This window comes from Egretta garzetta, unplaced genomic scaffold, assembly GCF_000687185.1.
Source record: "Egretta garzetta isolate BGI_Z169 unplaced genomic scaffold, ASM68718v1 scaffold11, whole genome shotgun sequence".
NCBI lineage: Eukaryota > Metazoa > Chordata > Aves > Pelecaniformes > Ardeidae > Egretta > Egretta garzetta.
Genome location: NW_009258621.1, coordinates 4,752,548 through 4,767,249, shown reverse-complemented (window position 1 = coordinate 4,767,249; position 14,702 = coordinate 4,752,548).

The window sequence follows — 14,702 nt, the reverse complement described above, 5'->3', positions numbered from 1 at the left end:
CTCCCTTCAGCTCAGCCAATAGACTGAGTCCTTGATGGAAGGTAGATCGAAGCAGCAAATCTAAAATGAAATAAATATATTTTTTGGACTAATTTTTATCATAGTATTTTTAACTATGGAATGATACTACTAAGATCTTAAAGGCATTGTCATGTTAACCTTTGCTGTTTCCCAGTTGTTTGCCTTTCATCGCAGTCAAGGCATCGCACATAACTAATCAGATTCAGTGAGCAGAAGTGCTGTGAGGATGCATTTTAATCGGAAATAGTGAAGAATTTCAACATTTCTCTCTCTGTGCTACAGGGTGACATTTTTAGATACTCAAAGGGCATGCAGGTCTCCAGCTCCTGGTGAAATTCCATGAGAATGCAATGTGCAGCTCTGATTTGTGTTCTTTATAGTGATAAAAGAAAAGCTCTTACTGTTGTTTATTTCAGATATGGATTTTTAACTTACTAATAAGAAAATATTCCAGTCAGTGCCACTCAGAAAAAATCGCCTCAAGGAACAGCACCAGCAGAGCTGAGGGCACACACCTTCCAGTAATTATATTTTATTTAAGCAGAATATACAGACATCTTTTAAGATCCCATTATTATGTGTGGCTAAATAAATGCAGCCACTTCAATTATATTCCATTTAATTCGGTAATTATGTGGGTTTCAGAAATTGCCTGTACCTCCTTTGTATATTCTTTTCATGCATGTTTGAATTATTTGAATATTGCAACTGCAAATGCCTGTTGAGAGAGAAAACTTGAGAGTCTTCAGAAAGCTCAAAAACTCTGAAAAGTCACTTTGATATTTTCAGGATGATTTTGTCTAGAAGATATTTTCTGCTTACTTGTTAAGGGCATGAGTGTTGGAGAAGGCTGATTGCCAGTTTCTTATACTCCTGAAGAAATGTGTGAGTCTGAAAAAGATGTAATTTGCTAGCTCAGGTGAGATTAAAATTCCTTATTTTTATAAAGATTACACTTAATAATTAAGGTTCCGCACCCTGAACTTGAGTCAGTGTTTGGAAAACCACTGTATGGAGCAGAGGATATATCTGATGTGCTCAGACAAACCGCATTGCTGAGGAGATGGGTTGCAGTGGTTGATCCTAGTTGCAGTATCAGAAATAATGATAGTCTTACGATTATATTGTTTTAGACTATGAGCATAGGCAAACATCTTTCCTTACAGATGGGCTAAGGTGACTCAAACAGTTGGGTGAAATCCTTTTGAGTCACTTCATAGGTTCGGAAATGGGAGGCTACGAAGGCACGTAAGCGCATCTGAAAAAAGTCACTGTGGGTGTTAGATGCGTAAGGTAACTGAAACTTGTCCCTCCCACTTGTTTCCCTCTCTTCTAGTCTCCCCCAATTACACCTCACTATTACTAGAGCTTTCTAACCTACAATAAAAGGGTATATTTGAAATCTGAGGACTCTGATTTGTCTTGCACCTGCATATAATGCTAAAATGATCTGTCTAGAACCATCCTATTTTTTCTCTCATTCTGCATCCTATGATCACAATTCATTAGAAAAAAACCAATATTCTGTTCAAAATAGAATAGTTGTGTACTGGGGAGAAGTTTCAGTGGCTTAGATTACCAGAACTCTGAAGTTATCCAAAGTAAATCAAAACCGTTAAATCTTAAGAGAAACTTTTTCCCTTCTTGAGCTTCCCTTATGTTGTTAGCTGCAAGCTAACTCAATAGTAAGTCTTCTGTCTCCCATATATCCTACTGATGTACTGTGGAAGTGAAATGGTCTAGCTTCCTTATCTTTGCCTCAAACCCACGTACTCAAACACATGAATTATTGCTTAAAACAGGAGCTCAAAGATTAAAATGTTTCAGGATTGTAACATCACATCATGACAACATGAACAACGTATATCCCAGTTAGAATGAAGTGAACAGAAGAGGAGTGAGATGATGGCTCACTGACTAGTGACAGGATGTGAGGATGGATGACAGTAGGTGAAACTTTACCTTGCTGTGGGGAACCTATGGCTGCTGGAGATCAGCTACAAGAAGTAGCTCAGAGGGATTTCTTTCAAAACACAGCTGTTAGCTGACACTGGTTGACAATCCGAGGCAAAACACTTGGTTATGAAGTGCTCTACCTTACTTACTGTACTGTAAAATGATTGTCTGTCAAGTGCACACTTTGGTAGGCAGATGTTGCATAATAAACTTATCATAAAATATCACTGTATAGCAAATGCCTTTGTCAGCTGCTAAAGTAGTTCGAAGCTGGTTTGCAAAATGTAGGTGTGTTGAAAAGTTTTTGACGTGTTAGTGTGGCAAAGACGTGGGGGGGCTTGGGGGATGTTGTTTTTTTCTTTTTTTTTTTTTTTTTCATTTCCAAGAGTCTTTAGCCACTGTATAAGTAGCAGAAGCTCCAGTTGAGTTTGTTAGGGCAGTATTTGACTACAATTTACTTACTTTTATAAATGTTACATATTTTGGTAGTGCTGAAAACCAATACAATTGCAACTGGATGAGCAAATAAAATTTATTGCAATACAATGAACTGATCTTGCCCTTGCAGAGTAGTTGTGCATCATTTAATGGAGAATGATTAGTCTTGAAACCTATAGGAATATACTCTGTAGCACTGAAGATGTGTGGAGTAAGCTCATACGGAGACAGGTTTGTGCACTCTGAGTGGGATATAGTACATGAAACATAACAGCATCTTTAATCTGTAGGATCACAAACCAGGCCTTTTGATTTGTGGACATATGTGTGTGAGTAGATATTGTGTATATTAAATGATAATATCGAAAGATGATAGAATTTGCTTAAAATCTGTCTCTAAGTATCAGCTCATAGGTTTTCTGATCAAAAGGAAAAGGCTGAATCCAATGTATTACTTTCAGAGGGGTATGAGAAGAAAAAACTCTTGAACTTTACAAGGAAAAAATGGAAATCACATCTTAAAGAAGTGAAATAATTCAACCATTTGCTCGCTAATCAAATGTTGTATGAATAAGCGATATCAAAACCTTTAATGCATAATACTTCTATACCTGCATTCTTCTGTCTGCTTTTGTAATCATCTATCATTTCCACTACAAAATGGAAACAATGGTAAAGATATCTAATACATCTAACAATAGAAGCAGGTTACTGGGGTCTACACAGCACTTGTAAAAAGCTCAGCATACTCCACATAAAAGATATATTGAGATTCAGTTGTTGGAAACTAAATTTCCTGTTGATTTTAACACAGATTTTAAGATAAGGTAAAGCCAAGAAACTTCTAAGTCATCTATATCATTCAAATCAGTAACTTGACTATTCAAGGTTATTATTTATATAATATAAAAATATATCTCAAAACAAGGCTGTGCAGTTTCTTTAAGCATTTTTCTTTTTCATTTTTTGTTAGTGCTAAGCTATGCAACTAAGCAATTAGGAAATAGAGTGTATTATTGTGATTTTGTTTAATTCAGAAGAAAAATCAAATTCATGACATGCATTATAGGTACTTCCAAAAGCTGTGATTTTTTAAAAAATTTTTTTAAAGATACTATTCCAAGGGGATTCTGATCAAAACTGAGCAAAACCTACTATTTTTTGTTCACCGGCTTTGGTCTATGTTGACTTAAGTTCTGGGGTCTTGCACAGCCTTACATTATGCATTGAGAACCTGACTCAGAAATTCAAAGGACAATTATTTTGTTTATGTATGGTTTTTACCACAAGCAATAAATTGGTCTTGAGTAAAACTCAGCTAAACTCCTGGGAAACCTGTTTGCTGTTACGGATTCCTAATAAATAATTCATGCAACTCTAATTGCAGGCACTAAGGATTATTAACTAGATTTTCATGTTGAAATGCCTATATTTTTTTAAAAAGATGCACAGATTTAAAAACTAAAAGGGAACATGATAATAATCTAATGTGAACTCTTGTGTATTACAGGTTAGAGAATTTCAGATGTTCTTATTTCAAATGCGAGACTTGATTGGTTTTGTTTAAGCATGTTATGGTTTGAGTGTCACACTCAAGAGGCTGAAGGGAACTGGATGGGGAGCTCTCCTGAGTTGCAACTCATGTCAGTGACTTAATTTTTGCTGAGGTTGCCAGTATTGTACCAAATGGGGGTTGGATTCCGTGTTGGAAAGGGGAAACATGAAAATACAGTAAGCAGGTTTTGGTGAAATGCATTAGGAGCGTTAACACAACAAAATGGACAAGTAGCTTTCCCCATGAGTCAGCAGTGGTTATGAGGGGCTGCTGCTAGTTCATGTGAGGACATAAATGGTTTCCAGTGACACTATGGTAAGATTGCAGCAGATGTCAATCAGATGAACTTGACTGTGATAGGCATCTGAGGACTTTGATGTTTCTATGCTTTGCCAGACAATGAAGTTTTCTTCAAAATGCTTTGGACGTTCATTTTAGTTTTTTGTTGGGATACATATTTCCCAACCTGCCAGGCAGCTCTGTTCTTCAGTCATGCACAACTGTTACCTGGGACAGTCTTACTCCACTGAAGTGTTATTTTTCTGAAGACAGCGAGTGAGGGGGATTCATGTTTCCATCTAGATTCCTCTGTCACCAGGCTGTGCCATGTTGCCAGTGCCACTTTTCCAGTGGGGCAAATGTACTGTGTTTCTGCTGGCTTCAGATGCCCAGTATGATTGTGTGTACTGGCTTCAAAAAGAAACAGCAAGGAGTAAACCAAAAGACCAGTAAGGAACTGTGGTATGGCTCAGGATTTTTATTTAATTTTAATGTCTGTATTTTTTTTAAACAAAATTTTTAAGTTCTAGGAATTGTATGTGTGCTTGGCTGCTTTTTCTTTATTTTTCTTTCCTTCAAGGAACCCTTTTAAATGAGGCACTGCTTGCAGATGCATTTCTTAATTAATTGTGAACGCGTAGTGTGGTGACAGATGCAGAGGATGTTGCCTTTATCCTGATCACATTAAAATGAGTTGTGTTGAATATTCTATGATGCTTGGGGAAATTGCTTAATCCTATTACTTCTTGGAGAAGATTGAGTACCTCCTAATGTGAAATACGAAACCTCAGAGCTGCACAGTGCAACTGCTGCCTCTGAGAGTGCAGCACAAAATGCATAAGATTTCTTCTAACGTGAGTCAACAATGATTTCTAGGCTTGTTTATCACATAAATGTTATCTGGCAAATTATTAGACAGTTGCTATGGAAACAAAGACCTACTACTAGAAGGATTTGTTACCATAAGTAGTTAAGACAATGCTCAGACCTGCATCCCTGCTGCAAACAGTCAGCTCCTAAGGATGGAAGCGACAGATAACAAAACACCTATTTTTACTGATAACAAAACGATTTAGAAATATTTATCAGCTGGCCTTTGCTTTTCTAGCAAATACATAGATATATAAAATGAAGTGCAAAGGTGTGAAAACACTAAAGAAAAATATTCTTTTATCTTATTTCGTATGGTTCGAAAAGATAATATAGATGTTGGTATCTACTAGAGCAGAGCATGTAAGGCATGGAAAGCCTGGACAGGCTTCTCTCACTACTCTGTAGTGTTTTGTGAAACAAAATGATAATATATTCCAGCTGGAGGTAATATTAATTGCTGATTGTTGAACGAATAGAAAGAAAAACAAGGTGTGTGGAATTGGTGTCTTCGTTCTGATGAAAGGTAGAAATATGCAAAAGGGGAAACGAGTCCTGTTCATGGAAAAGATGAGCCACAGTTGGATTGCTCTTGATTATCTTCCTTGTGGATCAGCAAAAGCAGTATCTCCACTCTTTGTATTTTTCTAGTAAAGAAAGGCAGGATATTGTATTGAAAAAGCTCCAATTTCCACATAGGTTTCAGTGTCCTCAGAACTTACAATCTTCTAAGAGGTTTCATAGTATTTTGCCTTTGACCCATCCCCTGAATTGGGCAGGTACCTGACCCTCTCAGCTGTTGTTTTGGAAGATCTAGTCCTTGAATTTGTGGAGATAACCTTAGAAGTTATGAATGCTAAAAGCAAAACCAACCCAAATAAACCCCAGAAAGTAAAAGATCACCGTTTTGTTAGTTGGTGTTCCCCCCCCACACACACCTTTTCTTGCAATTTTGAAGCCAATAGCATATCTAGAAGCCTGGGTTGTTTTTCTCTTCTTGGAGCCAGCAGTCCCACTGTTCTCATGAATGCGATTGGTATTTCCATGAACATGATACTGAAATATTTTCCAGTGGCAGCTTCCATCAGCACAGCCCTCAGCCTGTGGGGCAGCAAACTGTGCTAAGCGCAGGTAGCAATTACAGACATGCAAGAGGGAGAGTCCTGTGGTAGTGGCACAGCTGAAATGGGAAGTCAGGTTCCAACAAAATGGGCTCTGTTATGGCACCTGACACCAGCTGAAGTGATTTCCCAGTGCCCTGAGCATATGGGAAAATGTGCAAGAAACACAGCTGGGCAGAGAGTCTGTCATCACCTTTACGATGCGGACAAAAAGGGCAGCAACAGAACGGAAGATGAATAGGCTATTGATCTAAAAGCAAACAGGATGGCTGTTTATTTTAAGTTAGATGCTCATACACGGTCTAATATATTGCCACAAATTGTGTTCTAGCAATAAAAGAAAAGCCAGAGGCATTGGAGGGTTAAAAGACTAAAGCAGATTTACAGAGCTGAATTTCTATGTACTGAACACATATGTTAAATGTGTGGGAAAGGCAAAATGACTCAACTTGTGCTAAGACCAGAAAAAAACAGTCAACAATGCCCATCATTGGGTTAAAGTTGCATCAGATGTTTAGCAAGAGAAAAAGTTCTTTGGCAGGATAAGGAGAACTAAGGAAATTTGGAGACATCATTCAGGGAACAGGGAAGCCCTCAGCAGAATACTGAATTGAGCTGAAAAAACTCAGCCTTGCCACACAGTTGATGCCCTAAGACAGATCCTCCTGTCCAAAAGGCAGAAAGGGAAGAATTGCACAGACCTATTGCTTTGTAAGCTGCTGAGCAAACAGAAGAAACAACAGGATGGGTATATTAATTTTTTGTTCTGTGGAAAAAAGGAGGAATAAAAAAATGCTTTCCACCACCTGCAAAGGAAGACATTTTTGGAACTGTGGTTGATGCCAAATATATATCTCTCAATTTTTTTATATATATATACACACACACATATATTTGTGTAATATATATACATATATATGTATAATATACATATTTTACAATGAGCATAGCAGTAGGATTCTGGCAGCTCTTTTTAGTAAACTGAGCTAGTCTTTGTTTGTCTGTTCAGCACCTCCTTTGGGGAGACTGTTTCCTTCTGGTGCTGTTTGGAACATGTCCAATATGAGGTGAAACATTTTTGATGGTATAGAGGACTTTAGGTTTACATAGATTCATTTTTTATCTAGGGAAAACCAGTAGAAGAATTCACACCCAAAGGCAATTAGATGTTTTAGCAAGGATGAGAATGGTGGCTTCAGCTAAGTCAATATGTAAATTTTGAATAACAGTAGTAAGCTACAGGAGAGAAATTAATCCAGCAACATGTATAGGTAGGTCTTCACGAAAACATTTGTCCTGGTAGTCAATGAAAAATGTGCAGAGATTCCATATTTCGAGTGATGTGGAGGGAATTTGAGCCATATCTTATAGGCTTTGAGATCTTGCAGTGTTAGCTCAGAGAATAAAATTCATGACCTCTAGCATGCAGAGACAGTTTCAAAATTAACAGATAGAAATACTAGAGAGAGGAGATTCGTTTCTGAAATTGAGTTCTATTATTTCTCTGAGACTAAGGCATGTATTTGCTGCCTTCAGTTAGGTGTAATGTAAAACTGGAATGTCACAGCCACCGCTGGCATCCGACAGAGATGACAGGCTCGTCCTTTTACTTGAATGCAAAGTCAGTGACAGCTGCGAGACAGTAACGGCAGCAGGGGACAGGAAGAAGGAGGTTGGGGTTAAATTCTCTCCTCAGTCTGAGAAAATCACCTATATATTACCTGCTGTTAGGAAATTGTCTTCACCACCCCCTTACATTTCCCTGGAGATCATCCATCATCATTCCTATTGAAGTTGGACATCAGATTGACAAGAATCCAAGGAGGAAATTTCAAGGGGAGAAAGCAAGCAGGAGCTTGACCTTAATGTCTAGGAGTAAGGCATGCAGTTTGAGTGGGGGAGACCTGCGTTTTGAGTCTCTGCTCCTGAAGGTGTTTGTGCGTTAGTCACTAGATAAGCAATACAAACCAGCTTTCTTTGGTCATGTCTGTGAACGGTAAAGGCTGTAGTTTCTGTGGGTTTTGTTGAACTCGGTGCTTCTGTGTGCTCCAAGTACATTTTCTGCTTGGTGGCTTTTGGGCACGGTTTGGCTTGGGTTACCTGCTCTGCAAATTCTAGACTGTCTTGGGCAAAAGAGAAGTACCTGGAGAGAAGGTCCGTTTAGCAAAGGCGAGAGTGGCTCTGGGCATACTCAAGAGCAGATCTTTGAATGCTTAGGGTTTTGCAATGAAATGTAAACAGCTGCAGCCTCTCATATGCCTAAGCAGTTTGGGTAGCAACTTTGTGCATATGAGATGCAAATTTGGGATTTAGGCACACAATTTCTGCCAGTTTTGCATCTGGAATGTGTCAGTATCGCTTTGGATCTCGCTCTTTGTGCAGAATACAACTGCTTAAACAATTAAAATTGTGGGCTCTCTGTGGAGAAAATAATGCCTAGGAAGGAGGGAGTGTCTCCTTTGGTGGAGTTCTGAGGAACTTCTCTGTCAATATGGAACAGCATGTTAATTTTGTCTCTGGCTATTCAGGACTGTACCAACTATTAAGCAATTAGCTTAGGATACAGTTAAGAAGGAAAGAATAACTTCCAGTCTAAATATTGTTGATTTTGTCAGCTTTCCCAGTTTCCAAAACCTGGATACCTTTCATGGAAACAGCTGCCTTCTGATGCGCTCTGATGTGCACACACATATAGAGATATAGGAAGATATTTTTAATGATGTAGGCACTACTCCAGTTTATTTTAGGGTACAATTTAAGGTATGACACTAATGAACCACTACCGATTTAGGAGGAAACTGCAAAAACAGAGCTAATTTAGTGGCAGCAGTAGTTTAATATTAGAAATGGGTTACTTATATTTCCCATTCTTGAATTCTACAAATATTTAATTCTCCTTGAGAATTCTTTTTTTTTAAATTTCAAATAAAGTGATATCCCTTCTTCCTGCTTTTGTATAAACACCAGAATAGATCCAGAGAAGGGGTGTCATTTCACTGGATCTTATAATATAGAACTGTATTATCTCTGTGTACATATATGTATATCACGTACATCACATCAAATCTATTGTAAGAGCTGTAAAGACTGTATGTGATTTTGCATACGCACACATTTGCATACATATTTGAATATTAGAAGTAAATATAGCCAAAAGAATCCTCAGAAGCAACTTGAAAAGTTGAAAGCTCATCTCCTTTTGGACTATAATGCTACTAACATGCCTGCATACCTAACTTGCTTTTGAAAGCAAATCTCTTAGTTATTGCAATGTTATATGAGCATTTTTTTTCTTGATCAAATTCTGCTTAAACAGTTGAAAAACCTGCACCTACTTCATTTCCTTCCTGAAGTCAGGGTTTCATATTCCCCTGTATAATAGCTAATGCCATTATAAATTAACTTGAGCAAGGCAGAGCAGTATGAAAAAAGAAAAGAAATTGTTGTCCTTTTTTGCCTAGAGGCCAGCAGCTTCACTGAGTCTGATATGGAAGACATGGAGCTCAGAATATAAAGTTTCAGAGAAGAAAAAATATTTTAAATATTTCCTTGTGTGGAGTCGATTTTAATTTGCAGATAATCACCAGTTGACTGTATTGTGTTCACAACTTCAGTCTTAAAATTTTTTTTCCCCATAAAAGATTAATTTTATCCCTAAAATGGAATATCCTTTGAACCAAGCAACTGTGTGCTGCTGTAGATATGTGCCTAGGGAAAAATACTTTTTGTGATTTAAGCCTTCATTTATCTTGTTTAGTGTTTGTGTACTTGGACAAAAGAAGACAATGAAAACCTAGCAACCCTCTTATTTTTTCCCCTTATGTGCTTCTTTCTCATTCATTAATTTCTTTTCCTCTACCTCACAGCCTAACACTAAGTTGAAATGCATTCACTTTTGTGAGTGAGTGCTGTTTTTACAGATGGGCTTTGAATCTATTGGAGTGGAAAGATGGCAGGTTGTTGTGGTTTGACCCCAGCTGGCAACTAAGCCCCACACAGCTGCTTGCTCACTCCCCCACATTGGGATGGGCAAGAGAATCGGAGAGGTAAAAGTGGGAAAACTCGTGGGTTGTGATAAAGACAGTTTAATAGGTAAAGCAAAAGCTACGCTCACAAGCAAAGCAAGCCAAGGGCTTCATTCAATCCTTCCCATGGGCAGGCAGGTGCTCAGCCATCCCCAGGAAAGCAGGGCTCCATCACGTGTAATGGTGACTTAGGAAGGTAAATGCCCTCACTCTGAATGTCCCCCCTTTCCTTCTTCCCCCAGATATGGTCTGGAATATCCCTTTGGTCATTTGGAGTCAGCTGTCCTGGCTCTGCCCCCTCCCAGCTTCTTGTCTACTCGTTGGTGGGGTGGGGTGAGAAGCAGAAAAGTCCTTGACTCTGTGTGAGCCCTGCTCAGCAGTAACAGAAATGTCTCGATGTTATCAGCACTGTTTTCAGTACAAGTCCAAAACATAGTCCCATGCTACATACTATGGAGGAAATTAACTATATCCCAAACAAAATCACCACATGGGTAATTCTGGCAAATTGTATTCTATTTTCTTTTTTTCGGTCAGCTGCTCAAAATTAGGAAATGGTGCTCGGAGATGAAGGACAACTGGTAATCTGGACAGACTTGTAAAAATGAGGTTTCCGAGCTGCAGAGTCTAAAATTCAAGAACCCTCATAGTTTTATTACAACTCAAATCAAGCTATTGATAAGGGTGGAGGTCATTAAGGGTGAAAAAGTCTCTTTATGATGACCTTTGACACTCAGGTGAACGGTGGAGAGAAGGAAGAAGCAGAGACTCTCATAGGGCTTTGAAAGAATCAGCTTGAGTCTTCAGTCCCTGATTGTATGAGATGAAGAGGTTAACTGAACACAAAGCATAGGCATGCATCCAAAAAACTAGCTCTGTGACCAATTTTTGTACCAAGAGGACTTTTAGCAAGCTGTATGTGCCCGTTAGGAAGTTGCCAGCATTGAAAGGAGAAGTGAAAATTTTGCTGGCAAGAGAAGCATTTGTGTACCCGATCAAGAACTGACTGAAGATCTATCATTACTGTGAAGATCTCCCATCATTACTGAAGGAGACTCACACATAAACCAGGGTCATTTTCTGAGTAAAGGTAATTTTCCTGAGAATGTACCCCTACTTGCAAAAGGCCCTGCTGGTAACACATGGTTCAAGCTACCATTTAAAGATCTAGCGAATCGCAGCATTTAGCGCCGCACTCTACCAATGAGAGAATCATGATTTAGCCTGGTTTCCCAAGGAAAGAAGACTTGTATGATCACATTCTTGCATATATGTGTGTACACATGAACCTGAGCATGCACTTACTCGTTTTCCCCCTTGTCCAATATGTATTTAATATATTGGCTAATTTCAACCAGATTTCAGAGATGCAGAACTCTCAGAGATACTGCATTTCTAGAAGTTTTATAAGAAGGAGCAGCCAGAAGAGGAGAACCTGTTACTGCCTCAGCTGAAAGAAGTTTCCTGTGATAATTCAGTCCTTATTAAACATCAGAAAATCTACACAAGGGAAAGCTGCAGGAGACACAAATTGGTAAGGATTCAGTCTTCATTAGTTTTATTGGTCATGAAACTACTCCTCAAAGTTTAGCAGGTTCTTGAGCAGACTTGAGTCTAAATAACACTAAATAACTGCTGCTTCGGCTAGCAGTAGGGGAAAAAAAACGAAACCCAGAAGCATGAGTGGGCAAGAAAATGCATTTTGTATGTCAGCAGCAATGTGTGCCTGTTACTTTTTTGTCAGCTCCTGCATGATGATTAAATTTCTTAAATGTGATGGTTTGCCAATAAAATAAAACATATGTTCTTAGAAATTGAGAGGCTGAGCTACTTTTTCAGCCTTCTTTTATTTAAATCTGATTTAGCCCAAAATATAATTATTTTGATCACAGATTTGCACACTTACCCACTTAAGGATAATGTTAAAATAGCTTAGATGACTATACACTAGACTTATTTACTTATTCAGCCGAGTTTCAGTCAGCTCAATTCCGCATATTAAATTTTAGAGATAAATTAGGTCTTGGCAAGCGTGAAGGCCTGGGCCTTTGTGCAAACTACAATTAAAGGTCAATACCACTAAAACATAACAAACTGAAATATTAGAAAATAAATTGGCTCTGTCAGATGTGCTTCCACTAGATTTAGACTGTAGGCTCCCTGAACACAAAATGGAAGAAAAATTATATGGATTGGTTTGAGTGAAAGTACTCCAGAAATCAGAGGGAGCTGATCACAGAGATTTTGCTCCAGCCTCTCTTTCTTTTAACTAGCAGGTAGTTATACATTCTTTGTATAATGGAGAGATGAAGACATTTCATCTAATATAAATGAGGACTTTTATGCTGTTACGTTCTTGTAACACAGCAGTAAGGAATTTGCAACTAAGGTTTTGCTAAAATTCAATCCATGTAATTTTCCTACTGTGTGTGTATTCAGGGTAAATCTTTCCCTTAAATTTGTGTTAGAAAGAGCAGTATATTGGAGGAAATTAATCCCCGTCTTTCTGGTCCAGGTTTCTGGAGCCAGACCAGGGGTGATAAATGCCTAACGAGGTAGGCTTTTTCATGGCTTTGCAGCAGCAGTGTGCGCCCCATAACGAATGCATCCTCTGACCTACAGCATATGCACTATAGAGCTCGAATTGTGACCACGTGCCCTGGCACAGAGCTGTGCCAAGGCATGGGTATTTGGGCAGCTCTCCAGGCACTTTTTGTGGCAATGGTACTAGATATTTTCCTTGTTTGTACATTTGTCAGTGCAGTGTATGAAGGCAGGGGAGGAAAAAGGCAACGTACCCAACTTGTCTTTTTTAGCTAATCTGTGAAACCTGTGATCCCCCGGGGTGCGATAATTATTAGCAGTGCTACTTTCTATAAAGATGATCATGTTTTTGAGGCAGTTCTGTTCATTAAAAAACACTGATTTAGTTAAATCTTTTCACTGGGGGTTTTCTAGGCTGTTGCTTGGTCAATTTTTATTGTGCTTGTTGCCCTATTAATTTTACATTTGAAATAAAGAAGTAGACCCTGAGTTTACTGTTGGAGTTGCCTTTTCCTGTAGTACAGCAATCTGTCCTTGTAGACAACAGATGGAGATAAGCTGAATGCTAAATGCTTGACCATCACCCCAGCAATGCATAGGTAACTGAGGAAGGCAGTGTGGTATTAAAGAAATGGGAAGATAATACTTGACGAAATTTTGTTGGAAAAGGATGCTTGGTATTTGACTTACGTTGGAAGGAAGTATGGGTACTCAATCCAACAGTAGACTCTGATATGCATTGAGATCCTTACCTTTTCTGAAATTAAGAAATGCTAGCATTTGAGACCACTTTAGAAAACAGGAACATGTGTTTTAGGGAGAGTTGCCTTTTTACCATCCCCACTGGCATACAATGCATGTCTGTACCCAAAGATCGTGTATTACTGATTACGCGCATGTTAAATAATTCCCATTAGTCACATTTTTTTTTTCCTTACATTAAGTGTAGAAGCAGTTTTTGGTTGATCGGACACATTTATATGGCAATTTAAAAATGTAACTGTGATTTCTTATTCCCTAGACTTCATGTGTGGGTAACAAAAGGTATATCTGAAATAGGCAATGGGCAAGGAGGTCTTTCTCTTATACTGTGAAGGATGAGAGTTGGAGAGCTCATGTGGAACACAGCTGGTGACCCATCCAGCACAGCAAGGTCAGGTCTGGGCTCAAGAAGTCTCCACCAGTAAACAGAGCAGAGTACTGGGCCTTCAGGAGGAAGGTGGTGCTTTGGCATGTGTTTTTTTCTCTTCTTTTTTTTTTTTTTTTTTTTTTCCTCCTGGCAGGATTTTCAACAGAAAACAATTTTTAGCAAAAAAGGATTTAGCTGTCAAACTATGATGTGGCACATATATCCTCATGTTGCTTGATTTAGATTGTTGTTTTGGTCACCTCAGTAAATACTGTTACTGATGCTGCGGGAGTTGTGTAAGGTAGCAGAGCTCTCAGAGGTACCAGCAGAGCAGTTCTGCTGCCAGCCTGTTTGCTTGTTTAGAAAGTATATTAGTCCTGGCTTTTCAAGCCTACAGCTGGGTGTCTTGGCTTATCTACAGCAGGAGAGTGCTGGCAGGGGCAATGCAAAACACTGTCCTACAACCTTGCTCTCCAGCGATGACCTGTGGGCACGCAGGAGTCATTCCCGTCCTCATTCGTTTCTCTGCTGAGGCAAAATTGTTCGTAAAGAGGTAGAGTTTTGTGTGCGTCCAGAACTAGACTTAGAGTCAGCACTTCGTTTCAGATCATCCTGTGAATGGCTCTTAAGTGGAAATTCAAGCATGCTACACGTACAGCCAATGTCAGCTTTTTCTTTGGGTGCAGACACACTGCGAGTAGGTTATAGTTTATCACCACCACGGTGCTGGGGTTTGCTGAGCTCTAGATGTACCCGTTCGGTTA